Source organism: Crinia signifera, unplaced genomic scaffold (genome assembly GCF_055691185.1).
Source record: "Crinia signifera unplaced genomic scaffold, ASM5569118v1 HAP2_SCAFFOLD_74, whole genome shotgun sequence".
NCBI classification, from domain to species: domain Eukaryota; kingdom Metazoa; phylum Chordata; class Amphibia; order Anura; family Myobatrachidae; genus Crinia; species Crinia signifera.
The window spans coordinates 200,995-226,500 of NW_028142643.1; the positions used below are offsets into that span (position 1 = coordinate 200,995).

The 25,506-nt window shown below is 42.1% G+C and overlaps 6 non-coding genes across 6 annotated transcripts; all 6 read left to right on the forward strand.

Annotated features, from left to right (window-relative positions):
• Nucleotides 1–458: 458 nt before the first annotated feature.
• TRNAG-GCC (transfer RNA glycine (anticodon GCC)) lies at nucleotides 459–529 on the forward strand. The gene has a single exon. It is a non-coding gene; the product is annotated as a tRNA-Gly (tRNA).
• A 3,292-nt stretch (nucleotides 530–3,821) lies between these two features.
• On the forward strand, nucleotides 3,822–3,892 carry TRNAG-GCC (transfer RNA glycine (anticodon GCC)). Its single transcript has one exon. It is a non-coding gene; the product is annotated as a tRNA-Gly (tRNA).
• A 4,413-nt stretch (nucleotides 3,893–8,305) lies between these two features.
• Nucleotides 8,306–8,376, forward strand: TRNAG-GCC (transfer RNA glycine (anticodon GCC)). Its single transcript has one exon. It is a non-coding gene; the product is annotated as a tRNA-Gly (tRNA).
• A 3,293-nt stretch (nucleotides 8,377–11,669) lies between these two features.
• TRNAG-GCC (transfer RNA glycine (anticodon GCC)) lies at nucleotides 11,670–11,740 on the forward strand. Its single transcript has one exon. It is a non-coding gene; the product is annotated as a tRNA-Gly (tRNA).
• A 1,050-nt stretch (nucleotides 11,741–12,790) lies between these two features.
• TRNAG-GCC (transfer RNA glycine (anticodon GCC)) lies at nucleotides 12,791–12,861 on the forward strand. The gene has a single exon. It is a non-coding gene; the product is annotated as a tRNA-Gly (tRNA).
• A 1,047-nt stretch (nucleotides 12,862–13,908) lies between these two features.
• TRNAG-GCC (transfer RNA glycine (anticodon GCC)) lies at nucleotides 13,909–13,979 on the forward strand. Its single transcript has one exon. It is a non-coding gene; the product is annotated as a tRNA-Gly (tRNA).
• The last annotated feature ends 11,527 nt before the right edge of the window (nucleotides 13,980–25,506 follow it).

Genomic DNA, 25,506 nt, shown 5'->3' on the forward strand with positions numbered 1-25,506 from the left:
ATTCGCTATTGACTCAGATAACTAGGCTTTTTTACACTGTTATGGCATCATGGCAAGGCAAGGATTGCCCTTCAATCTATAAAACCAAAGCTAGGTTTCCACATTTAGTAGATCCTGAGATTCCTGCTTGGTTTCACACACTGATGTACACCTCTTTTAAGTTTCAAATAAAACAGGTTTGGTTGTGTAGTGACAGAGATCTCGCCTGTAGAATTCTGGGAATAAACACCGCCCAACGTGGGGCTCGAACCCACGACCCTGAGATTAAGAGTCTCATGCTCTACCGACTGAGCTAGCCAGGCTTGGCTACTGTTGTGTGACAATAAGGCCACTCAAGCCAAGGAGTGCCCTACAAGCTATTAAAGTAGATCTAGGCTACCACATTCAGTACACTGAGATGCATGCTTGGTTTCACAAATTGAGGAAAATGGGTAAGTAAACGTGAAGTAAAATGTGAAGCATTGGTTGTTCAGTGGTAGAATTCTCGCCTGCCACGCGGGAGGCCCGGGTTCGATTCCCGGCCAATGCAGTACTCAAGTTTTACTGAAATTATGGTATATTTTGTTAAAGAGTGTCTGGCTCTTTGCATTTTGGTGGTGCAGGTAAAGAATTCCACATACAATAAATTAATGTTAGAATCTTGTGGTTAAGTGGTAGAATTCCCACCTGCCAAGAGAGAGGTCTGGATCTGAAAAGGGAATAAACACCAAACAAATGTTGTACTAAAAGCATATGACTATTAGCTTGGGAGTTTTATTTCTATTGACTAAGCTGGCCAGGCTTTGTTACAGTGTTGTAGCATCAAGGCAAGGCAACGCTTGCTCTTCAATCTACACTATTAAACCAAAGCAAAGTTTCCACATTCAGTAGATCCTGATATTCCTGCATGGTTTCACCCACTGATGTACACCTGAAACAGCGATATATTTTGTTAAAGAGTGCCTGGCTCTTTGCATTTTGGTGGTGCAGGTATAGAATTTAACATACAATGATTTAGTGGTAGAATCTTGTGGTTTAGTGGTAGAATTCTCGCCTGCCATGAGGGAGGCATGGATCTGAAAAGGGAATAAACACCACCCAATGTTGTGCTCAAAGCAAATGACTCTTAGATTTGGAGTGTTATTCGCTATTGACTCAGATAGCTAGGCTTTTTTACAGTGTTATGGCATCATGGCAAGGCAAGGATTGCCCTTCAATTTATAAAACCAAAGCAAGGTTTCCACATTTAGTAGATCCTGAGATTCCTGCTTGGTTTCACACACTGATGTACACCTCTTTTAAGTTTCAAATAAAACACGTTTGGTTGTGTAGTGACAGAGATCTCGCCTGTAGAATTCTGGGAAAAAACACCGCCCAACGTGGGGCTCGAACCCACAACCCTGAGATTAAGAGTCTCATGCTCTACCGACTGAGCTAGCCAGGCTTGGTTACTGTGATTTGACAAAAAGGCCACTCAAGCCAAGGAGTGCAATACCAGCTATTAAAGTAGATCTAGGCTACCACATTCAGTACACTGAGATGCATGCTTGGTTTCACACATTGAGGAAAATGGGTAAGTAACCGTGAAGTAAAATGTGAAGCATTGGTTGTTCAGTGGTAGAATTCTCGCCTGCCACGCGGGAGGCCCGGGTTCGATTCCCAGCCAATGCAGTACTCAAGTTTTACTGAAATTATGGTATATTTTGTTAAAGAGTGTCTGGCTCTTTGCTTTTAGGTGGTGCAGTTATAGAATTCCACATACAATAAATTAATGTTAGAATCTTTTGGTTTAGTGGTAGAATTCCCACCTGCCAAGAGAGAGGTCTGGATCTGAAAAGGGAATAAACACCAAACAAATGTTGTACTAAAAGCATATGACTCTTAGCTTGGGAGTTTTATTTCTATTGACTAAGCTGGCCAGGCTTTGTTACAGTGTTGTAGCATCAAGGCAAGGCAACGCTTGCTCTTCAATCTACACTATTAAACCAAAGCAAAGTTTCCACATTCAGTAGATCCTGATATTCCTGCATGGTTTCACCCACTGATGTACACCTGAAACAGCGATATATTTTGTTAAAGAGTGCCTGGCTCTTTGCATTTTGGTGGTGCAGGTATAGAATTTAACATACAATGATTTAGTGGTAGAATCTTGTGGTTTAGTGGTAGAATTCTCGCCTGCCATGAGGGAGGCATGGATCTGAAAAGGGAATAAACACCACCCAATGTTGTGCTCAAAGCAAATGACTCTTAGATTTGGAGTCTTATTCGCTATTGACTCAGATAGCTAGGCTTTTTTACAGTGTTATGGCATCATGGCAAGGCAAGGATTGCCCTTCAATTTATAAAACCAAAGCAAGGTTTCCACATTTAGTAGATCCTGAGATTCCTGCATGGTTTCACACACTGATGTACACCTCTTTTAAGTTTCAAATAAAACACGTTTGGTTGTGTAGTGACAGAGATCTCGCCTGTAGAATTCTGGGAAAAAACACCGCCCAACGTGGGGCTCGAACCCACGACCCTGAGATTAAGAGTCTCATGCTCTACCGACTGAGCTAGCCAGGCTTGGTTACTGTGATGTGACAAAAAGGCCACTGAAGCCAAGGAGTGCCCTACAAGCTATTAAAGTAGATCTAGGCTACCACATTCAGTACACTGAGATGCATGCTTGGTTTCACACATTGAGGAAAATGGGTAAGTAACCTTGAAGTAAAATGTGAAGCATTGCTTGTTCAGTGGTAGAATTCTTGCCTGCCACGCGGGAGGCCCGGGTTCGATTCCCGGCCAATGCAGTACTCAAGGTTTACGGAAATTATGGTATATTTTGTTAAAGAGTGGCTGGCTCTTTGCATTTTGGTGGTGCAGGTATAGAATTCCACATACAATAAATTAATGGTAGAATCTTGTGGTTAAGTGGTAGAATTCCCACCTGCCAAGAGAGAGGTCTGGATCTGAAAAGGGAATAAACACCAAACAAATGTTGTACTAAAAGCATATGACTATTAGCTTGGGAGTTTTATTTCTATTGACTAAGCTGGCCAGGCTTTGTTACAGTGTTGTAGCATCAAGGCAAGGCAACGCTTGCTCTTCAATCTACACTATTAAACCAAAGCAAAGTTTCCACATTCAGTAGATCCTGATATTCCTGCATGGTTTCACCCACTGATGTACACCTGAAACAGCGATATATTTTGTTAAAGAGTGCCTGGCTCTTTGCATTTTGGTGGTGCAGGTATAGAATTTAACATACAATGATTTAGTGGTAGAATCTTGTGGTTTAGTGGTAGAATTCTCGCCTGCCATGAGGGAGGCATGGATCTGAAAAGGGAATAAACACCACCCAATGTTGTGCTCAAAGCAAATGACTCTTAGATTTGGAGTCTTATTCGCTATTGACTCAGATAGCTAGGCTTTTTTACAGTGTTATGGCATCATGGCAAGGCAAGGATTGCCCTTCAATTTATAAAACCAAAGCAAGGTTTCCACATTTAGTAGATCCTGAGATTCCTGCTTGGTTTCACACACTGATGTACACCTCTTTTAAGTTTCAAATAAAACACGTTTGGTTGTGTAGTGACAGAGATCTCGCCTGTAGAATTCTGGGAAAAAACACCGCCCAACGTGGGGCTCGAACCCACAACCCTGAGATTAAGAGTCTCATGCTCTACCGACTGAGCTAGCCAGGCTTGGTTACTGTGATTTGACAAAAAGGCCACTCAAGCCAAGGAGTGCAATACCAGCTATTAAAGTAGATCTAGGCTACCACATTCAGTACACTGAGATGCATGCTTGGTTTCACACATTGAGGAAAATGGGTAAGTAACCGTGAAGTAAAATGTGAAGCATTGGTTGTTCAGTGGTAGAATTCTCGCCTGCCACGCGGGAGGCCCGGGTTCGATTCCCGGCCAATGCAGTACTCAAGTTTTACTGAAATTATGGTATATTTTGTTAAAGAGTGTCTGGCTCTTTGCTTTTAGGTGGTGCAGTTATAGAATTCCACATACAATAAATTAATGTTAGAATCTTGTGGTTTAGTGGTAGAATTCCCACCTGCCAAGAGAGAGGTCTGGATCTGAAAAGGGAATAAACACCAAACAAATGTTGTACTAAAAGCATATGACTCTTAGCTTGGGAGTTTTATTTCTATTGACTAAGCTGGCCAGGCTTTGTTACAGTGTTGTAGCATCAAGGCAAGGCAACGCTTGCTCTTCAATCTACACTATTAAACCAAAGCAAAGTTTCCACATTCAGTAGATCCTGATATTCCTGCATGGTTTCACCCACTGATGTACACCTGAAACAGCGATATATTTTGTTAAAGAGTGCCTGGCTCTTTGCATTTTGGTGGTGCAGGTATAGAATTTAACATACAATGATTTAGTGGTAGAATCTTGTGGTTTAGTGGTAGAATTCTCGCCTGCCATGAGGGAGGCATGGATCTGAAAAGGGAATAAACACCACCCAATGTTGTGCTCAAAGCAAATGACTCTTAGATTTGGAGTCTTATTCGCTATTGACTCAGATAGCTAGGCTTTTTTACAGTGTTATGGCATCATGGCAAGGCAAGGATTGCCCTTCAATTTATAAAACCAAAGCAAGGTTTCCACATTTAGTAGATCCTGAGATTCCTGCATGGTTTCACACACTGATGTACACCTCTTTTAAGTTTCAAATAAAACACGTTTGGTTGTGTAGTGACAGAGATCTCGCCTGTAGAATTCTGGGAAAAAACACCGCCCAACGTGGGGCTCGAACCCACGACCCTGAGATTAAGAGTCTCATGCTCTACCGACTGAGCTAGCCAGGCTTGGTTACTGTGATGTGACAAAAAGGCCACTGAAGCCAAGGAGTGCCCTACAAGCTATTAAAGTAGATCTAGGCTACCACATTCAGTACACTGAGATGCATGCTTGGTTTCACACATTGAGGAAAATGGGTAAGTAACCTTGAAGTAAAATGTGAAGCATTGCTTGTTTAGTGGTAGAATTCTTGCCTGCCACGCGGGAGGCCCGGGTTCGATTCCCGGCCAATGCAGTACTCAAGTTTTACGGAAATTATGGTATATTTTGTTAAAGAGTGGCTGGCTCTTTGCATTTTGGTGGTGCAGGTATAGAATTCCACATACAATAAATTAATGGTAGAATCTTGTGGTTAAGTGGTAGAATTCCCACCTGCCAAGAGAGAGGTCTGGATCTGAAAAGGGAATAAACACCAAACAAATGTTGTACTAAAAGCATATGACTATTAGCTTGGGAGTTTTATTTCTATTGACTAAGCTGGCCAGGCTTTGTTACAGTGTTGTAGCATCAAGGCAAGGCAACGCTTGCTCTTCAATCTACACTATTAAACCAATGCAAAGTTTCCACATTCAGTAGATCCTGATATTCCTGCATGGTTTCACCCACTGATGTACACCTGAAACAGCGATATATTTTGTTAAAGAGTGCCTGGCTCTTTGCATTTTGGTGGTGCAGGTATAGAATTTAACATACAATGATTTAGTGGTAGAATCTTGTGGTTTAGTGGTAGAATTCTCGCCTGCCATGAGGGAGGCATGGATCTGAAAAGGGAATAAACACCACCCAATGTTGTGCTCAAAGCAAATGACTCTTAGATTTGGAGTCTTATTCGCTATTGACTCAGATAGCTAGGCTTTTTTACAGTGTTATGGCATCATGGCAAGGCAAGGATTGCCCTTCAATTTATAAAACCAAAGCAAGGTTTCCACATTTAGTAGATCCTGAGATTCCTGCTTGGTTTCACACACTGATGTACACCTCTTTTAAGTTTCAAATAAAACACGTTTGGTTGTGTAGTGACAGAGATCTCGCCTGTAGAATTCTGGGAAAAAACACCGCCCAACGTGGGGCTCGAACCCACAACCCTGAGATTAAGAGTCTCATGCTCTACCGACTGAGCTAGCCAGGCTTGGTTACTGTGATTTGACAAAAAGGCCACTCAAGCCAAGGAGTGCAATACCAGCTATTAAAGTAGATCTAGGCTACCACATTCAGTACACTGAGATGCATGCTTGGTTTCACACATTGAGGAAAATGGGTAAGTAACCGTGAAGTAAAATGTGAAGCATTGGTTGTTCAGTGGTAGAATTCTCGCCTGCCACGCGGGAGGCCCTGGTTCGATTCCCGGCCAATGCAGTACTCAAGTTTTATTGAAATTATGGTATATTTTGTTAAAGAGTGTCTGGCTCTTTGCTTTTTGGTGGTGCAGGTATAGAATTCCACATACAATAAATTAATGTTAGAATCTTGTGGTTTAGTGGTAGAATTCCCACCTGCCAAGAGAGAGGTCTGGATCTGAAAAGGGAATAAACACCAAACAAATGTTGTACTACAAGCATATGACTCTTAGCTTGGGAGTTTTATTTCTATTGACTAAGCTGGCCAGGCTTTGTTACAGTGTTGTAGCATCAAGGCAAGGCAACGCTTGCTCTTCAATCTACACTATTAAACCAAAGCAAAGTTTCCACATTCAGTAGATCCTGATATTCCTGCATGGTTTCACCCACTGATGTACACCTGAAACAGCGATATATTTTGTTAAAGAGTGCCTGGCTCTTTGCATTTTGGTGGTGCAGGTATAGAATTTAACATACAATGATTTAGTGGTAGAATCTTGTGGTTTAGTGGTAGAATTCTCGCCTGCCATGAGGGAGGCATGGATCTGAAAAGGGAATAAACACCACCCAATGTTGTGCTCAAAGCAAATGACTCTTAGATTTGGAGTCTTATTCGCTATTGACTCAGATAGCTAGGCTTTTTTACAGTGTTATGGCATCATGGCAAGGCAAGGATTGCCCTTCAATTTATAAAACCAAAGCAAGGTTTCCACATTTAGTAGATCCTGAGATTCCTGCTTGGTTTCACACACTGATGTACACCTCTTTTAAGTTTCAAATAAAACACGTTTGGTTGTGTAGTGACAGAGATCTCGCCTGTAGAATTCTGGGAAAAAACACCGCCCAACGTGGGGCTCGAACCCACAACCCTGAGATTAAGAGTCTCATGCTCTACCGACTGAGCTAGCCAGGCTTGGTTACTGTGATTTGACAAAAAGGCCACTCAAGCCAAGGAGTGCAATACCAGCTATTAAAGTAGATCTAGGCTACCACATTCAGTACACTGAGATGCATGCTTGGTTTCACACATTGAGGAAAATGGGTAAGTAACCGTGAAGTAAAATGTGAAGCATTGGTTGTTCAGTGGTAGAATTCTCGCCTGCCATGCGGGAGGCCCGGGTTCGATTCCCGGCCAATGCAGTACTCAAGTTTTACTGAAATTATGGTATATTTTGTTAAAGAGTGTCTGGCTCTTTCCTTTTAGGTGGTGCAGTTATAGAATTCCACATACAATAAATTAATGTTAGAATCTTGTGGTTTAGTGGTAGAATTCCCACCTGCCAAGAGAGAGGTCTGGATCTGAAAAGGGAATAAACACCAAACAAATGTTGTACTAAAAGCATATGACTCTTAGCTTGGGAGTTTTATTTCTATTGACTAAGCTGGCCAGGCTTTGTTACAGTGTTGTAGCATCAAGGCAAGGCAACGCTTGCTCTTCAATCTACACTATTAAACCAAAGCAAAGTTTCCACATTCAGTAGATCCTGATATTCCTGCATGGTTTCACCCACTGATGTACACCTGAAACAGCGATATATTTTGTTAAAGAGTGCCTGGCTCTTTGCATTTTGGTGGTGCAGGTATAGAATTTAACATACAATGATTTAGTGGTAGAATCTTGTGGTTTAGTGGTAGAATTCTCGCCTGCCATGAGGGAGGCATGGATCTGAAAAGGGAATAAACACCACCCAATGTTGTGCTCAAAGCAAATGACTCTTAGATTTGGAGTCTTATTCGCTATTGACTCAGATAGCTAGGCTTTTTTACAGTGTTATGGCATCATGGCAAGGCAAGGATTGCCCTTCAATTTATAAAACCAAAGCAAGGTTTCCACATTTAGTAGATCCTGAGATTCCTGCTTGGTTTCACACACTGATGTACACCTCTTTTAAGTTTCAAATAAAACACGTTTGGTTGTGTAGTGACAGAGATCTCGCCTGTAGAATTCTGGGAAAAAACACCGCCCAATGTGGGGCTCGAACCCATGACCCTGAGATTAAGAGTCTCATGCTCTACCGACTGAGCTAGCCAGGCTTGGTTACTGTGATTTGACAAAAAGGCCACTCAAGCCAAGAAGTGCAATACAAGCTATTAAAGTAGATCTAGGCTACCACATTCAGTACACTGAGATGCATGCTTGGTTTCAAACATTGAGGAAAATGGGTGTGTAAGCGTGAAGTGAAATGTGAAGCATTGGTTGTTCAGTGGTAGAATTCTCGCCTGCCACGCGGGAGGCCCGGGTTCGATTCCCGGCCAATGCAGTACGCAAGTTTTACTGAAATTATGGTATATTTTGTTAAAGAGTGTCTGGCTCTTTGCATTTTGGTGGTGCAGGTATAGAATTCCACATACAATAAATTAATGGTAGAATCTTGTGATTTAGTGGTAGAATTCCCACCTGCCAAGAGAGAGGTCTGGATCTGAAAAGGGAATAAACACCAAACAAATGTTGTACTAAAAGCATATGACTCTTAGCTTGGGAGTTTTATTTCTATTGACTAAGCTGGCCAGGCTTTGTTACAGTGTTGTAGCATCAAGGCAAGGCAACGCTTGCTCTTCAATCTACACTATTAAACCAAAGCAAAGTTTCCACATTCAGTAGATCCTGATATTCCTGCATGGTTTCACCCACTGATGTACACCTGAAACAGCGATATATTTTGTTAAAGACTGCCTGGCTCTTTGCATTTTGGTGGTGCAGGTATAGAATTTAACATACAATGATTTAGTGGTAGAATCTTGTGGTTTAGTGGTAGAATTCTCGCCTGCCATGAGGGAGGCATGGATCTGAAAAGGGAATAAACACCACCCAATGTTGTGCTCAAAGCAAATGACTCTTAGATTTGGAGTCTTATTCGCTATTGACTCAGATAGCTAGGCTTTTTTACAGTGTTATGGCATCATGGCAAGGCAAGGATTGCCCTTCAATTTATAAAACCAAAGCAAGGTTTCCACATTTAGTAGATCCTGAGATTCCTGCATGGTTTCACACACTGATGTACACCTCTTTTAAGTTTCAAATAAAACACGTTTGGTTGTGTAGTGACAGAGATCTCGCCTGTAGAATTCTGGGAAAAAACACCGCCCAACGTGGGGCTCGAACCCACGACCCTGAGATTAAGAGTCTCATGCTCTACCGACTGAGCTAGCCAGGCTTGGTTACTGTGATGTGACAAAATGGCCACTCAAGCCAAGGAGTGCCCTACAAGCTATTAAAGTAGATCTAGGCTACCACATTCAGTACACTGAGATGCATGCTTGGTTTCACACATTGAGGAAAATGGGTAAGTAACCGTGAAGTAAAACGTGAAGCATTGGCTGTTCAGTGGTAGAATTCTCGCCTGCCACGCGGGAGGCCCGGGTTCGATTCCCGGCCAATGCAGTACCCAAGTTTTACTGAAATTATGGTATATTTTGTTAAAGAGTGGCTGGCTCTTTGCATTTTGGTGGTGCAGGTATAGAATTCCACATACAATAAATTAATGGTAGAATCTTGTGGTTTAGTGGTAGAATTCCCACCTGCCAAGAGAGAGGTCTGGATCTGAAAAGGGAGTAAACACCAAACAAATGTTGTACTAAAAGCATATGACTCTTAGCTTGGGAGTTTTATTTCTATTGACTAAGCTGGCCAGGCTTTGTTACAGTGTTGTAGCATCAAGGCAAGGCAACGCTTGCTCTTCAATCTACACTATTAAACCAAAGCAAAGTTTCCACATTCAGTAGATCCTGATATTCCTGAATTGGTTTCACCCACTGATGTACACCTGAAACAGCGATATATTTTGTTAAAGAGTGCCTGGCTCTTTGCATTTTGGTGGTGCAGGTATAGAATTTAACATACAATGATTTAGTGGTAGAATCTTGTGGTTTAGTGGTAGAATTCTCGCCTGCCATGAGGGAGGCATGGATCTGAAAAGGGAATAAACACGACCCAATGTTGTGCTCAAAGCAAATGACTCTTAGATTTGGAGTCTTATTCGCTATTGACTCAGATAGCTAGGCTTTTTTACAGTGTTATGGCATCATGGCAAGGCAAGGATTGCCCTTCAATTTCTAAAACCAAAGCAAGGTTTCCACATTTAGTAGATCCTGAGATTCCTGCTTGGTTTCACACACTGATGTACACCTCTTTTAAGTTTCAAATAAAACACGTTTGGTTGTGTAGTGACAGAGATCTCGCCTGTAGAATTCTGGGAAAAAACACCGCCCAACGTGGGGCTCGAACCCACGACCCTGAGATTAAGAGTCTCATGCTCTACCGACTGAGCTAGCCAGGCTTGGTTACTGTTGTGTGACAAAAAGGCCACTCAAGCCAAGGAGTGCCCTACAAGCTATTAAAGTAGATCTAAGCTACCACATTCAGTACACTGAGATGCATGCTTGGTTTCACAAATTGAGGAAAATGGGTAAGTAACCGTGAAGTAAAACGTGAAACATTGGTTGTTCAGTGGTAGAATTCTCGCCTGCCACGCGGGAGGCCCGGGTTCGATTCCCGGCCAATGCAGTACTCAAGTTTTACTGAAATTATGGTATATTTTGTTAAAGAGTGTCTGGCTCTTTGCTTTTTGGTGGTGCAGGTATAGAATTCCACATACAATAAATTAATGGTAGAATCTTGTGGTTTAGTGGTAGAATTCCCACCTGCCAAGAGAGAGGTCTGGATCTGAAAAGGGAATAAACACCAAACAAATGTTGTACTAAAAGCATATGACTCTTAGCTTGGGAGTTTTATTTCTATTGACTAAGCTGGCCAGGCTTTGTTACAGTGTTGTAGCATCAAGGCAAGGCAACGCTTGCTCTTCAATCTACACTATTAAACCAAAGCAAAGTTTCCACATTCAGTAGATCCTGATATTCCTGCATGGTTTTACCCACTGATGTACACCTGAAACAGCGATATATTTTGTTAAAGAGTGCCTGGCTCTTTGCATTTTGGTGGTGCAGGTATAGAATTTAACATACAATGATTTAGTGGTAGAATCTTGTGGTTTAGTGGTAGAATTCTCGCCTGCCATGAGGGAGGCATGGATCTGAAAAGGGAATAAACACCACCCAATGTTGTGCTCAAAGCAAATGACTCTTAGATTTGGAGTCTTATTCGCTATTGACTCAGATAGCTAGGCTTTTTTACAGTGTTATGGCATCATGGCAAGGCAAGGATTGCCCTTCAATTTATAAAACCAAAGCAAGGTTTCCACATTTAGTAGATCCTGAGATTCCTGCTTGGTTTCACACACTGATGTACACCTCTTTTAAGTTTCAAATAAAACACGTTTGGTTGTGTAGTGACAGAGATCTCGCCTGTAGAATTCTGGGAAAAAACACCGCCCAACGTGGGGCTCGAACCCACGACCCTGAGATTAAGAGTCTCATGCTCTACCGACTGAGCTAGCCAGGCTTGGTTACTGTTGTGTGACAAAAAGGCCACTCAAGCCAATGAGTGCCCTACAAGCTATTAAAGTAGATCTAGGCTACCACATTCAGTACACTGAGATGCATGCTTGGTTTCACAAATTGAGGAAAATGGGTAAGTAACCGTGAAGTAAAACGTGAAGCATTGGTTGTTCAGTGGTAGAATTCTCGCCTGCCACGCGGGAGGCCCGGGTTCGATTCCCGGCCAATGCAGTACTCAAGTTTTACTGAAATTATGGTATATTTTGTTAAAGAGTGTCTGGCTCTTTGCTTTTTGGTAGTGCAGGTATAGAATTCCACATACAATAAATTAATGTTAGAATCTTGTGGTTTAGTGGTAGAATTCCCACCTGCCAAGAGAGAGGTCTGGATCTGAAAAGGGAATAAACACCAAACAAATGTTGTACTAAAAGCATATGACTCTTAGCTTGGGAGTTTTATTTCTATTGACTAAGCTGGCCAGGCTTTGTTACAGTGTTGTAGCATCAAGGCAAGGCAACGCTTGCTCTTCAATCTACACTATTAAACCAAAGCAAAGTTTCCACATTCAGTAGATCCTGAAATTCCTGCATGGTTTCACCCACTGATGTACACCTGAAACAGCGATATATTTTGTTAAAGAGTGCCTGGCTCTTTGCATTTTGGTGGTGCAGGTATAGAATTTAACATACAATGATTTAGTGGTAGAATCTTGTGGTTTAGTGGTAGAATTCTCGCCTGCCATGAGGGAGGCATGGATCTGAAAAGGGAATAAACACCACCCAATGTTGTGCTCAAAGCAAATGACTCTTAGATTTGGAGTCTTATTCGCTATTGACTCAGATAGCTAGGCTTTTTTACAGTGTTATGGCATCATGGCAAGGCAAGGATTGCCCTTCAATTTATAAAACCAAAGCAAGGTTTCCACATTTAGTAGATCCTGAGATTCCTGCTTGGTTTCACACACTGATGTACACCTCTTTTAAGTTTCAAATAAAACACGTTTGGTTGTGTAGTGACAGAGATCTCGCCTGTAGAATTCTGGGAAAAAACACCGCCCAACGTGGGGCTCGAACCCACGACCCTGAGATTAAGAGTCTCATGCTCTACCGACTGAGCTAGCCAGGCTTGGTTACTGTTGTGTGACAAAAAGGCCACTCAAGCCAAGGAGTGCCCTACAAGCTATTAAAGTAGATCTAGGCTACCACATTCAGTACACTGAGATGCATGCTTGGTTTCACAAATTGAGGAAAATGGGTAAGTAACCGTGGAGTAAAACGTGAAGCATTGGTTGTTCAGTGGTAGAATTCTCGCCTGCCACGCGGGAGGCCCGGGTTCGATTCCCGGCCAATGCAGTACTCAAGTTTTACTGAAATTATGGTATATTTTGTTAAAGAGTGTCTGGCTCTTTGCTTTTTGGTAGTGCAGGTATAGAATTCCACATACAATAAATTAATGTTAGAATCTTGTGGTTTAGTGGTAGAATTCCCACCTGCCAAGAGAGAGGTCTGGATCTGAAAAGGGAATAAACACCAAACAAATGTACTAAAAGCATATGACTCTTAGCTTGGGAGTTTTATTTCTATTGACTAAGCTGGCCAGGCTTTGTTACAGTGTTGTAGCATCAAGGCAAGGCAACACTTGCTCTTCAATCTACACTACTAAACCAAAGCAAAGTTTCCACATTCAGTAGATCCTGATATTCCTGCATGGTTTCACCCACTGATGTACACCTGAAACAGCGATATATTTTGTTAAAGAGTGCCTGGCTCTTTGCATTTTGGTGGTGCAGGTATAGAATTTAACATACAATGATTTAGTGGTAGAATCTTGTGTTTTAGTGGTAGAATTCTCGCCTGCCATGAGGGAGGCATGGATCTGAAAAGGGAATAAACACCACCCAATGTTGTGCTCAAAGCAAATGACTCTTAGATTTGGAGTCTTATTCGCTATTGACTCAGATAGCTAGGCTTTTTTACAGTGTTATGGCATCATGGCAAGGCAAGGATTGCCCTTCAATTTATAAAACCAAAGCAAGGTTTCCACATTTAGTAGATCCTGAGATTCCTGCTTGGTTTCACACACTGATGTACACCTCTTTTAAGTTTCAAATAAAACACGTTTGGTTGTGTAGTGACAGAGATCTCGCCTGTAGAATTCTGGGAAAAAACACCGCCCAACGTGGGGCTCGAACCCACGACCCTGAGATTAAGAGTCTCATGCTCTACCGACTGAGCTAGCCAGGCTTGGTTACTGTTGTGTGACAAAAAGGCCACTCAAGCCAATGAGTGCCCTACAAGCTATTAAAGTAGATCTAGGCTACCACATTCAGTACACTGAGATGCATGCTTGGTTTCACAAATTGAGGAAAATGGGTAAGTAACCTTGAAGTAAAACGTGAAGCATTGGTTGTTCAGTGGTAGAATTCTCGCCTGCCACGCGGGAGGCCCGGGTTCGATTCCCGGCCAATGCAGTACTCAAGTTTTACTGAAATTATGGTATATTTTGTTAAAGAGTGTCTGGCTCTTTGCTTTTTGGTAGTGCAGGTATAGAATTCCACATACAATAAATTAATGTTAGAATCTTGTGGTTTAGTGGTAGAATTCCCACCTGCCAAGAGAGAGGTCTGGATCTGAAAAGGGAATAAACACCAAACAAATGTTGTACTAAAAGCATATGACTCTTAGCTTGGGAGTTTTATTTCTATTGACTAAGCTGGCCAGGCTTTGTTACAGTGTTGTAGCATCAAGGCAAGGCAACGCTTGCTCTTCAATCTACACTATTAAACCAAAGCAAAGTTTCCACATTCAGTAGATCCTGAAATTCCTGCATGGTTTCACCCACTGATGTACACCTGAAACAGCGATATATTTTGTTAAAGAGTGCCTGGCTCTTTGCATTTTGGTGGTGCAGGTATAGAATTTAACATACAATGATTTAGTGGTAGAATCTTGTGGTTTAGTGGTAGAATTCTCGCCTGCCATGAGGGAGGCATGGATCTGAAAAGGGAATAAACACCACCCAATGTTGTGCTCAAAGCAAATGACTCTTAGATTTGGAGTCTTATTCGCTATTGACTCAGATAGCTAGGCTTTTTTACAGTGTTATGGCATCATGGCAAGGCAAGGATTGCCCTTCAATTTATAAAACCAAAGCAAGGTTTCCACATTTAGTAGATCCTGAGATTCCTGCTTGGTTTCACACACTGATGTACACCTCTTTTAAGTTTCAAATAAAACACGTTTGGTTGTGTAGTGACAGAGATCTCGCCTGTAGAATTCTGGGAAAAAACACCGCCCAACGTGGGGCTCGAACCCACGACCCTGAGATTAAGAGTTTCATGCTCTACCGACTGAGCTAGCCAGGCTTGGTTACTGTTGTGTGACAAAAAGGCCACTCAAGCCAAGGAGTGCCCTACAAGCTATTAAAGTAGATCTAGGCTACCACATTCAGTACACTGAGATGCATGCTTGGTTTCACAAATTGAGGAAAATGGGTAAGTAACCGTGAAGTAAAATGTGAAACATTGGTTGTTCAGTGGTAGAATTCTCGCCTGCCACGCGGGAGGCCCGGGTTCGATTCCCGGCCAATGCAGTACTCAAGTTTTACTGAAATTATGGTATATTTTGTTAAAGAGTGTCTGGCTCTTTGCTTTTTGGTAGTGCAGGTATAGAATTCCACATACAATAAATTAATGTTAGAATCTTGTGGTTTAGTGGTAGAATTCCCACCTGCCACGAGAGAGGTCTGGATCTGAAAAGGGAATAAACACCAAACAAATGTACTAAAAGCATATGACTCTTAGCTTGGGAGTTTTATTTCTATTGACTAAGCTGGCCAGGCTTTGTTACAGTGTTGTAGCATCAAGGCAAGGCAACGCTTGCTCTTCAATCTACACTACTAAACCAAAGCAAAGTTTCCACATTCAGTAGATCCTGATATTCCTGCATGGTTTCACCCACTGATGTACACCTGAAACAGCGATATATTTTGTTAAAGAGTGCCTGGCTCTTTGCATTTTGGTGGTGCAGGTATAGAATTTAACATACAATGATTTAGTGGTAGAATCTTGTGGTTTAGTGGTAGAATTCTCGCCTGCCATGAGGGAGGCATGGATCTGAAAAGGGAATAAACACCACCCAATGTTGTGCTCAAAGCAAATGACTCTTAGATTTGGAGTCTTATTCGCTATTGACTCAGATAGCTAGGCTTTTTTACAGTGTTATGGCATCATGGCAAAGCAAGGATTGCCCTTCAATTTATAAAACCAAAGCAAGGTTTCCACATTTAGTAGATCCTGAGATTCCTGCTTGGTTTCACACACTGATGTACACCTCTTTTAAGTTTCAAATAAAACACGTTTGGTTGTGTAGTGACAGAGATCTCGCCTGTAGAATTCTGGGAAAAAACACCGCCCAACGTGGGGCTCGAACCCACGACCCTGAGATTAAGAGTCTCCTGCTCTACCGACTGAGCTAGCCAGGCTTGGTTACTGTTGTGTGACAAAAAGGCCACTCAAGCCAAGGAGTGCCCTACAAGCTATTAAAGTAGATCTAGGCTACCACATTCAGTACACTGAGATGCATGCTTGGTTTCACAAATTGAGGAAAATGGGTAAGTAACCGTGAAGTAAAACGTGAAGCATTGGTTTTTCAGTGGTAGAATTCTCGCCTGCCACGCGGGAGGCCCGGGTTTGATTCCCGGCCAATGCAGTACTCAAGTTTTACTGAAATTATGGTATATTTTGTTAAAGAGTGTCTGGCTCTTTGCTTTTTGGTAGTGCAGGTATAGAATTCCACATACAATAAATTAATGTTAGAATCTTGTGGTTTAGTGGTAGAATTCCCACCTGCCAAGAGAGAGGTCTGGATCTGAAAAGGGAATAAACACCAAACAAATGTTGTACTAAAAGCATATGACTCTTAGCTTGGTAGTTTTATTTCTATTGACTAAGCTGGCCAGGCTTTGTTACAGTGTTGTAGCATCAAGGCAAGGCAACGCTTGCTCTTCAATCTACACTACTAAACCAAAGCAAAGTTTCCACATTCAGTAGATCCTGATATTCCTGCATGGTTTCACCCACTGATGTACACCTGAAACAGCGATATATTTTGTTAAATAGTGCATGGCTCTTTGCATTTTGGTGGTGCAGGCATAGAATTCAACATACAATGATTTAGTGGTAGAATCTTGTGGTTTAGTGGTAGAATTCTCGCCTGCCATGAGGGAGTCATGGATATGAAAAGGGAATAAACACCACCCAATGTTGTGCTCAAAGCAAATGACTCTTAGATTTGGAGTCTTATTCGCTATTGACTCAGATAGCTAGGCTTTTTTACAGTGTTATGGCATCATGGCAAGGCAAGGATTGCCCTTCAATTTATAAAACCAAAGCAAGGTTTCCACATTTAGTAGATCCTGAGATTCCTGCTTGGTTTCACACACTGATGTACACCTCTTTTAAGTTTCAACACGTTTGGTTGTGTAGTGACAGAGATCTCGCCTGTAGAATTCTGGGAAAAAACACCGCCCAACGTGGGGCTCGAACCCACGACCCTGAGATTAAGAGTCTCATGCTCTACCGACTGAGCTAGCCAGGCTTGGTTACTGTGATGTGACAAAAAGGCCACTCAAGCCAAGGAGTGCACTACAAGCTATTAAAGTAGATCTAGGCTACCACATTCAGTACACTGAGATGCATGCTTGGTTTCACACATTGAGGAAAATGGGTAAGTAACCGTGAAGTAAAATGTGAAGCATTGGTTGTTCAGTGGTAGAATTCTCGCCTGCCACGCGGGAGGCCCGGGTTCGATTCCCGGCCAATGCAGTACTCAAGTTTTACTGAAATAATGGTATATTTTGTTAAAGAGTGCCTGGCTCTTTGCATTTTGGTGGTGCAGGTATAGAATTCCACATACAATAAATTAATGGTAGAATCTTGTGGTTTAGTGGTAGAATTCCCACCTGCCAAGAGAGAGGTCTGGATCTGAAAAGGGAATAAACACCAAACAAATGTTGTACTAAAAGCATATGACTCTTAGCTTGGGAGTTTTATTTCTATTGACTAAGCTGGCCAGGCTTTGTTACAGTGTTGTAGCATCAAGGCAAGGCAACGCTTGCTCTTCAATCTACACTATTAAACCAAAGCAAAGTTTCCACATTCAGTAGATCCTGAAATTCCTGCATGGTTTCACCCACTGATGTACACCTGAAACAGCGATATATTTTGTTAAAGAGTGCCTGGCTCTTTGCATTTTGGTGGTGCAGGTATAGAATTTAACATACAATGATTTAGTGGTAGAATCTTGTGGTTTAGTGGTAGAATTCTCGCCTGCCATGAGGGAGGCATGGATCTGAAAAGGGAATAAACACCACCCAATGTTGTGCTCAAAGCAAATGACTCTTAGATTTGGAGTCTTATTCGCTATTGACTCAGATAGCTAGGCTTTTTTACAGTGTTATGGCATCATGGCAAGGCAAGGATTGCCCTTCAATTTATAAAAACAAAGCAAGGTTTCCACATTTAGTAGATCCTGAGATTCGTGCTTGGTTTCACACACTGATGTACACCTCTTTTAAGTTTCAAATAAAACACGTTTGGTTGTGTAGTGACAGAGATCTCGCCTGTAGAATTCTGGGAAAAAACACCGCCCAACGTGGGGCTCGAACCCACGACCCTGAGATTAAGACTCTCATGCTCTACCGACTGAGCTAGCCAGGCTTGGTTACTGTGATGTGACAAAAAGGCCACTTAAGCCAAGGAGTGCCCTACAAGCTATTAAAGTAGATCTAGGCTACCACATTCAGTACACTGAGATGCATGCTTGGTTTCACACATTGAGGAAAATGGGTAAGTAACCGTGAAGTAAAAAGTGAAGCATTGGTTGTTCAGTGGTAGAATTCTCGCCTGCCACGGGGGAGGCACGGGTTCGATTCCCGGCCAATGCAGTACTCAAGTTTTACTGAAATTATGGTATATTTTGTTAAAGAGTGCCTGGCTCTTTGCATTTTGGTGGTGCAGGTATAGAATTCCACATATAATAAATTAATGGTAGAATCTTGTGGTTTAGTGGTAGAATTCCCACCTGCCAAGAGAGAGGTCTGGATCTGAAAAGGGAATAAACACCAAACAAATGTTGTACTAAAAGCATATGACTCTTAGCTTGGGAGTTTTATTTCTATTGACTAAGCTGGCCAGGCTTTGTTACAGTGTTGTAGCATCAAGGCAAGGCAACGCTTGCTCTTCAATCTACACTATTAAACCAAAGCAAAGTTTCCACATTCAGTAGATCCTGAAATTCCTGCATGGTTTCACCCACTGATGTACACCTGAAACAGCGATATATTTTGTTAAAGAGTGCCTGGCTCTTTGCATTTTGGTGGTGCAGGTATAGAATTTAACATACAATGATTTAGTGGTAGAATCTTGTGGTTTAGTGGTAGAATTCTCGCCTGCCATGAGGGAGGCATGGATCTGAAAAGGGAATAAACACCACCCAATGTTGTGCTCAAAGCAAATGACTCTTAGATTTGGAGTCTTATTCGCTATTGACTCAGATAGCTAGGCTTTTTTACAGTGTTATGGCATCATGGCAAGGCAAGGATTGCCCTTCAATTTATAAAATCAAAGCAAGGTTTCCACATTTAGTAGATCCTGAGATTCCTGCTTGGTTTCACACACTGATGTACACCTCTTTTAAGTTTCAAATAAAACACGTTTGGTTGTGTAGTGACAGAGATCTCTCCTGTAGAATTCTGGGAAAAAACACCGCCCAACGTGGGGATCGAACCCACGACCCTGAGATTAAGACTCTCATGCTCTACCGACTGAGCTAGCCAGGCTTGGTTACTGTGATGTGACAAAAAGGCCACTCAAGCCAAGGAGTGCCCTACAAGCTATTAAAGTAGATCTAGGCTACCACATTCAGTACACTGAGATGCATGCTTGGTTTCACACATTGAGGAAAATGGGTAAGTAACCGTGAAGTAAAATGTGAAGCATTGGTTGTTCAGTGGTAGAATTCTCGCCTGCCACGGGGGAGGCACGGGTTCGATTCCCGGCCAATGCAGTACTCAAGTTTTACTGAAATTATGGTATATTTTGTTAAAGAGTGCCTGGCTCTTTGCATTTTGGTGGTGCAGGTATAGAATTCCACATACAATAAATTAATGGTAGAATCTTGTGGTTTAGTGGTAGAATTCCCACCTGCCAAGAGAGAGGTCTGGATCTGAAAAGGGAATAAACACCAAACAAATGTTGTACTAAAAGCATATGACTCTTAGCTTGGGAGTTTTATTTCTATTGACTAAGCTGGCCAGGCTTTGTTACAGTGTTGTAGCATCAAGGCAAGGCAACGCTTGCTCTTCAATCTACACTATTAAACCAAAGCAAAGTTTCCACATTCAGTAGATCCTGAAATTCCTGCATGGTTTCACCCACTGATGTACACCTGAAACAGCGATATATTTTGTTAAAGAGTGCCTGGCTCTTTGCATTTTGGTGGTGCAGGTATAGAATTTAACATACAATGATTTAGTGGTAGAATCTTGTGGTTTAGTGGTAGAATTCTCGCCTGCCATGAGGGAGGCATGGATCTGAAAAGGGAATAAACACCACCCAATGTTGTGCTCAAAGCAAATGACTCTTAGATTTGGAGTCTTATTCGCTATTGACTCAGATAGCTAGGCTTTTTTACAGTGTTATGGCATCATGGCAAGGCAAGGATTGCCCTGCAATTTATAAAACCAAAGCAAGGTTTCCACATTTAGTAGATCCTGAGATTCCTGCTTGGTTTCACACACTGATGTACACCTCTTTTAAGTTTCAAATAAAACACGTTTGGTTGTGTAGTGACAGAGATCTCGCCTGTATAATTCTGGGAAAAAACACCGCCCAACGTGGGGCTCGAACCCACGACCCTGAGATTAAGAGTCTCATGCTCTACCGACTGAGCTAGCCAGGCTTGGTTACTGTGATGTGACAAAAAGGCCACTCAAGCCAAGGAGTGCCCTACAAGCTATTAAAGTAGATCTAGGCTACCACATTCAGTACACTGAGATGCATGCTTGGTTTCACACATTGAGGAAAATGGGTAAGTAACCGTGAAGTAAAATGTGAAACATTGGTTGTTCAGTGGTAGAATTCTCGCCTGCCACGCGGGAGGCCCGGGTTCGATTCCCGGCCAATGCAGTACTCAAGTTTTACTGAAATTATGGTATATTTTGTTAAAGAGTGTCTGGCTCTTTGCTTTTTGGTGGTGCAGGTATAGAATTCCACATACAATAAATTAATGGTAGAATCTTGTGGTTTAGTGGTAGAATTCCCACCTGCCAAGAGAGAGGTCTGGATCTGAAAAGGGAATAAACACCAAACAAATGTTGTACTAAAAGCATATGACTCTTAGCTTGGGAGTTTTATTTCTATTGACTAAGCTGGCCAGGCTTTGTTACAGTGTTGTAGCATCAAGGCAAGGCAACGCTTGCTCTTCAATCTACACTATTAAACCAAAGCAAAGTTTCCACATTCAGTAGATCCTGATATTCCTGCATGGTTTTACCCACTGATGTACACCTGAAACAGCGATATATTTTGTTAAAGAGTGCCTGGCTCTTTGCATTTTGGTAGAATTCAACATACAATGATTTAGTGGTAGAATCTTGTGGTTTAGTGGTAGAATTCTCGCCTGCCATGAGGGAGGCATGGATCTGAAAAGGGAATAAACACCACCCAATGTTGTGCTCAAAGCAAATGACTCTTAGATTTGGAGTCTTATTCGCTATTGACTCAGATAGCTAGGCTTTTTTACAGTGTTATGGCATCATGGCAAGGCAAGGATTGCCCTTCAATTTATAAAACCAAAGCAAGGTTTCCACATTTAGTAGATCCTGAGATTCCTGCTTGGTTTCACACACTGATGTACACCTCTTTTAAGTTTCAAATAAAACACGTTTGGTTGTGTAGTGACAGAGATCTCGCCTGTAGAATTCTGGGAAAAAACACCGCCCAACGTGGGGCTCGAACCCACGACCCTGAGATTAAGAGTCTCATGCTCTACCGACTGAGCTAGCCAGGCTTGGTTACTGTTGTGTGACAAAAAGGCCACTCAAGCCAAGGAGTGCCCACAAGCTATTAAAGTATATCTAGGCTACCACATTCAGCACACTGAGATGCATGCTTGGTTTCACAAATTGAGGAAAATGGGTAAGTAACCGTGAAGTAAAATGTGAGACATTGGTTGTTCAGTGGTAGAATTCTCGTCTGCCACACGGGAGGCCCGGGTTCGATTCCCGGCCAATGCAGTACTCAAGTTTTACTGAAATTATGGTATATTTTGTTAAAGAGTGTCTGGCTCTTTGCTTTTTGGTGGTGCAGGTATAGAATTCCACATACAATAAATTAATGTTAGAATCTTGTAGTTTAGTGGTAGAATTCCCACCTGCCAAGAGAGAGGTCTGGATCTGAAAAGGGAATAAACACCAAACAAATGTTGTACTAAAAGCATATGACTCTTAGCTTGGGAGTTTTATTTCTATTGACTAAGCTGGCCAGGCTTTGTTACAGTGTTGTAGCATCAAGGCAAGGCAACGCTTGCTCTTCAATCTACACTATTAAACCAAAGCAAAGTTTCCACATTCAGTAGATCCTGATATTCCTGCATGGTTTCACCCACTGATGTACACCTGAAACAGCGATATATTTTGTTAAAGAGTGCCTGGCTCTTTGCATTTTGGTGGTGCAGGTATAGAATTTAACATACAATGATTTAGTGGTAGAATCTTGTGGTTTAGTGGTAGAATTCTCGCCTGCCATGAGGGAGGCATGGATCTGAAAAGGGAATAAACACCACCCAATGTTGTGCTCAAAGCAAATGACTCTTAGATTTGGAGTCTTATTCGCTATTGACTCAGATAGCTAGGCTTTTTTACAGTGTTATGGCATCATGGCAAGGCAAGGATTGCCCTTCAATTTATAAAACCAAAGCAAGGTTTCCACATTTAGTAGATCCTGAGATTCCTGCTTGGTTTCACACACTGACGTACACCTCTTTTAAGTTTCAAATAAAACACGTTTGGTTGTGTAGTGACAGAGATCTCGCCTGTAGAATTCTGGGAAAAAACACCGCCCAACGTGGGGCTCGAACCCACGACCCTGAGATTAAGAGTCTCATGCTCTACCGACTGAGCTAGCCAGGCTTGGTTACTGTGATGTGACAAAAAGGCCACTCAAGCCAAGGAGTGCCCTACAAGCTATTAAAGTAGATCTAGGCTACCACATTCAGTACACTGAGATGCATGCTTGGTTTCACACATTGAGGAAAATGGGTAAGTAACCGTGAAGTAAAATGTGAAGCATTGGTTGTTCAGTGGTAGAATTCTCGCCTGCCACGCGGGAGGCCCGGGTTCGATTCCCGGCCAATGCAGTACTCAAGTTTTACTGAAATTATGGTATATTTTGTTAAAGAGTGCCTGGCTCTTTGCATTTTGGTGGTGCAGGTATAGAATTCCACATACAATAAATTAATGGTAGAATCTTGTGGTTTAGTGGTAGAATTCCCACCTGCCAAGAGAGAGGTCTGGATCTGAAAAGGGAATAAACACCAAACAAATGTTGTACTAAAAGCATATGACTCTTAGCTTGGGAGTTTTGTTTCTATTGACTAAGCTGGCCAGGCTTTGTTACAGTGTTGTAGCATCAAGGCAAGGCAACGCTTGCTCTTCAATCTACACTATTAAACCAAAGCAAAGTTTCCACATTCAGTAGATCCTGAAATTCCTGCATGGTTTCACCCACTGATGTACACCTGAAACAGCGATATATTTTGTTAAAGAGTGCATGGCTCTTTGCATTTTGGTGGTGCAGGTATAGAAATTAACATACAATGATTTAGTGGTAGAATCTTGTGGTTTAGTGGTAGAATTCTCGCCTGCCATGAGGGAGTCATGGATCTGAAAAGGGAATAAACACCACCCAATGTTGTGCTCAAAGCAAATGACTCTTAGATTTGGAGTCTTATTCGCTATTGACTCAGATAGCTAGGCTTTTTTACAGTGTTATGGTATCATGGCAAGGCAAGGATTGCCCTTCAATTTATAAAACCAAAGCAAGGTTTCCACATTTAGTAGATCCTGAGATTCCTGCTTGGTTTCACACACTGATGTACACCTCTTTTAAGTTTCAACACGTTTGGTTGTGTAGTGACAGAGATCTCGCCTGTAGAATTCTGGGAAAAAACACCGCCCAACGTGGGGCTCGAACCCACGACCCTGAGATTAAGAGTCTCATGCTCTACCGACTGAGCTAGCCAGGCTTGGTTACTGTGATGTGACAAAAAGGCCACTCAAGCCAAGGAGTGCACTACAAGCTATTAAAGTAGATCTAGGCTACCACATTCAGTACACTGAGATGCATGCTTGGTTTCACACATTGAGGAAAATGGGTAAGTAACCGTGAAGTAAAATGTGAAGCATTGGTTGTTCAGTGGTAGAATTCTCGCCTGCCACGCGGGAGGCCCGGGTTCGATTCCCGGCCAATGCAGTACTCAAGTTTTACTGAAATTATGGTATATTTTGTTAAAGAGTGCCTGGCTCTTTGCATTTTGGTGGTGCAGGTATAGAATTCCACATACAATAAATTAATGGTAGAATCTTGTGGTTTAGTGGTAGAATTCCCACCTGCCAAGAGAGAGGTCTGGATCTGAAAAGGGAATAAACACCAAACAAATGTTGTACTAAAAGCATATGACTCTTAGCTTGGGAGTTTTATTTCTATTGACTAAGCTGGCCAGGCTTTGTTACAGTGTTGTAGCATCAAGGCAAGGCAACGCTTGCTCTTCAATCTACACTATTAAACCAAAGCAAAGTTTCCACATTCAGTAGATCCTGAAATTCCTGCATGGTTTCACCCACTGATGTACACCTGAAACAGCGATATATTTTGTTAAAGAGTGCCTGGCTCTTTGCATTTTGGTGGTGCAGGTATAGAATTTAACATACAATGATTTAGTGGTAGAATCTTGTGGTTTAGTGGTAGAATTCTCGCCTGCCATGAGGGAGGCATGGATCTGAAAAGGGAATAAACACCACCCAATGTTGTGCTCAAAGCAAATGACTCTTAGATTTGGAGTCTTATTCGCTATTGACTCAGATAGCTAGGCTTTTTTACAGTGTTATGGCATCATGGCAAGGCAAGGATTGCCCTTCAATTTATAAAACCAAAGCAAGGTTTCCACATTTAGTAGATCCTGAGATTCCTGCTTGGTTTCACACACTGATGTACACCTCTTTTAAGTTTCAAATAAAACACGTTTGGTTGTGTAGTGACAGAGATCTCTCCTGTAGAATTCTGGGAAAAAACACCGCCCAACGTGGGGCTCGAACCCACGACCCTGAGATTAAGACTCTCATGCTCTACCGACTGAGCTAGCCAGGCTTGGTTACTGTGATGTGACAAAAAGGCCACTCAAGCCAAGGAGTGCCCTACAAGCTATTAAAGTAGATCTAGGCTACCACATTCAGTACACTGAGATGCATGCTTGGTTTCACACATTGAGGAAAATGGGTAAGTAACCGTGAAGTAAAATGTGAAGCATTGGTTGTTCAGTGGTAGAATTCTCGCCTGCCACGGGGGAGGCACGGGTTCGATTCCCGGCCAATGCAGTACTCAAGTTTTACTGAAATTATGGTATATTTTGTTAAAGAGTGCCTGGCTCTTTGCATTTTGGTGGTGCAGGTATAGAATTCCACATACAATAAATTAATGGTAGAATCTTGTGGTTTAGTGGTAGAATTCCCACCTGCCAAGAGAGAGGTCTGGATCTGAAAAGGGAATAAACACCAAACAAATGTTGTACTAAAAGCATATGACTCTTAGCTTGGGAGTTTTATTTCTATTGACTAAGCTGGCCAGGCTTTGTTACAGTGTTGTAGCATCAAGGCAAGGCAACGCTTGCTCTTCAATCTACACTATTAAACCAAAGCAAAGTTTCCACATTCAGTAGATC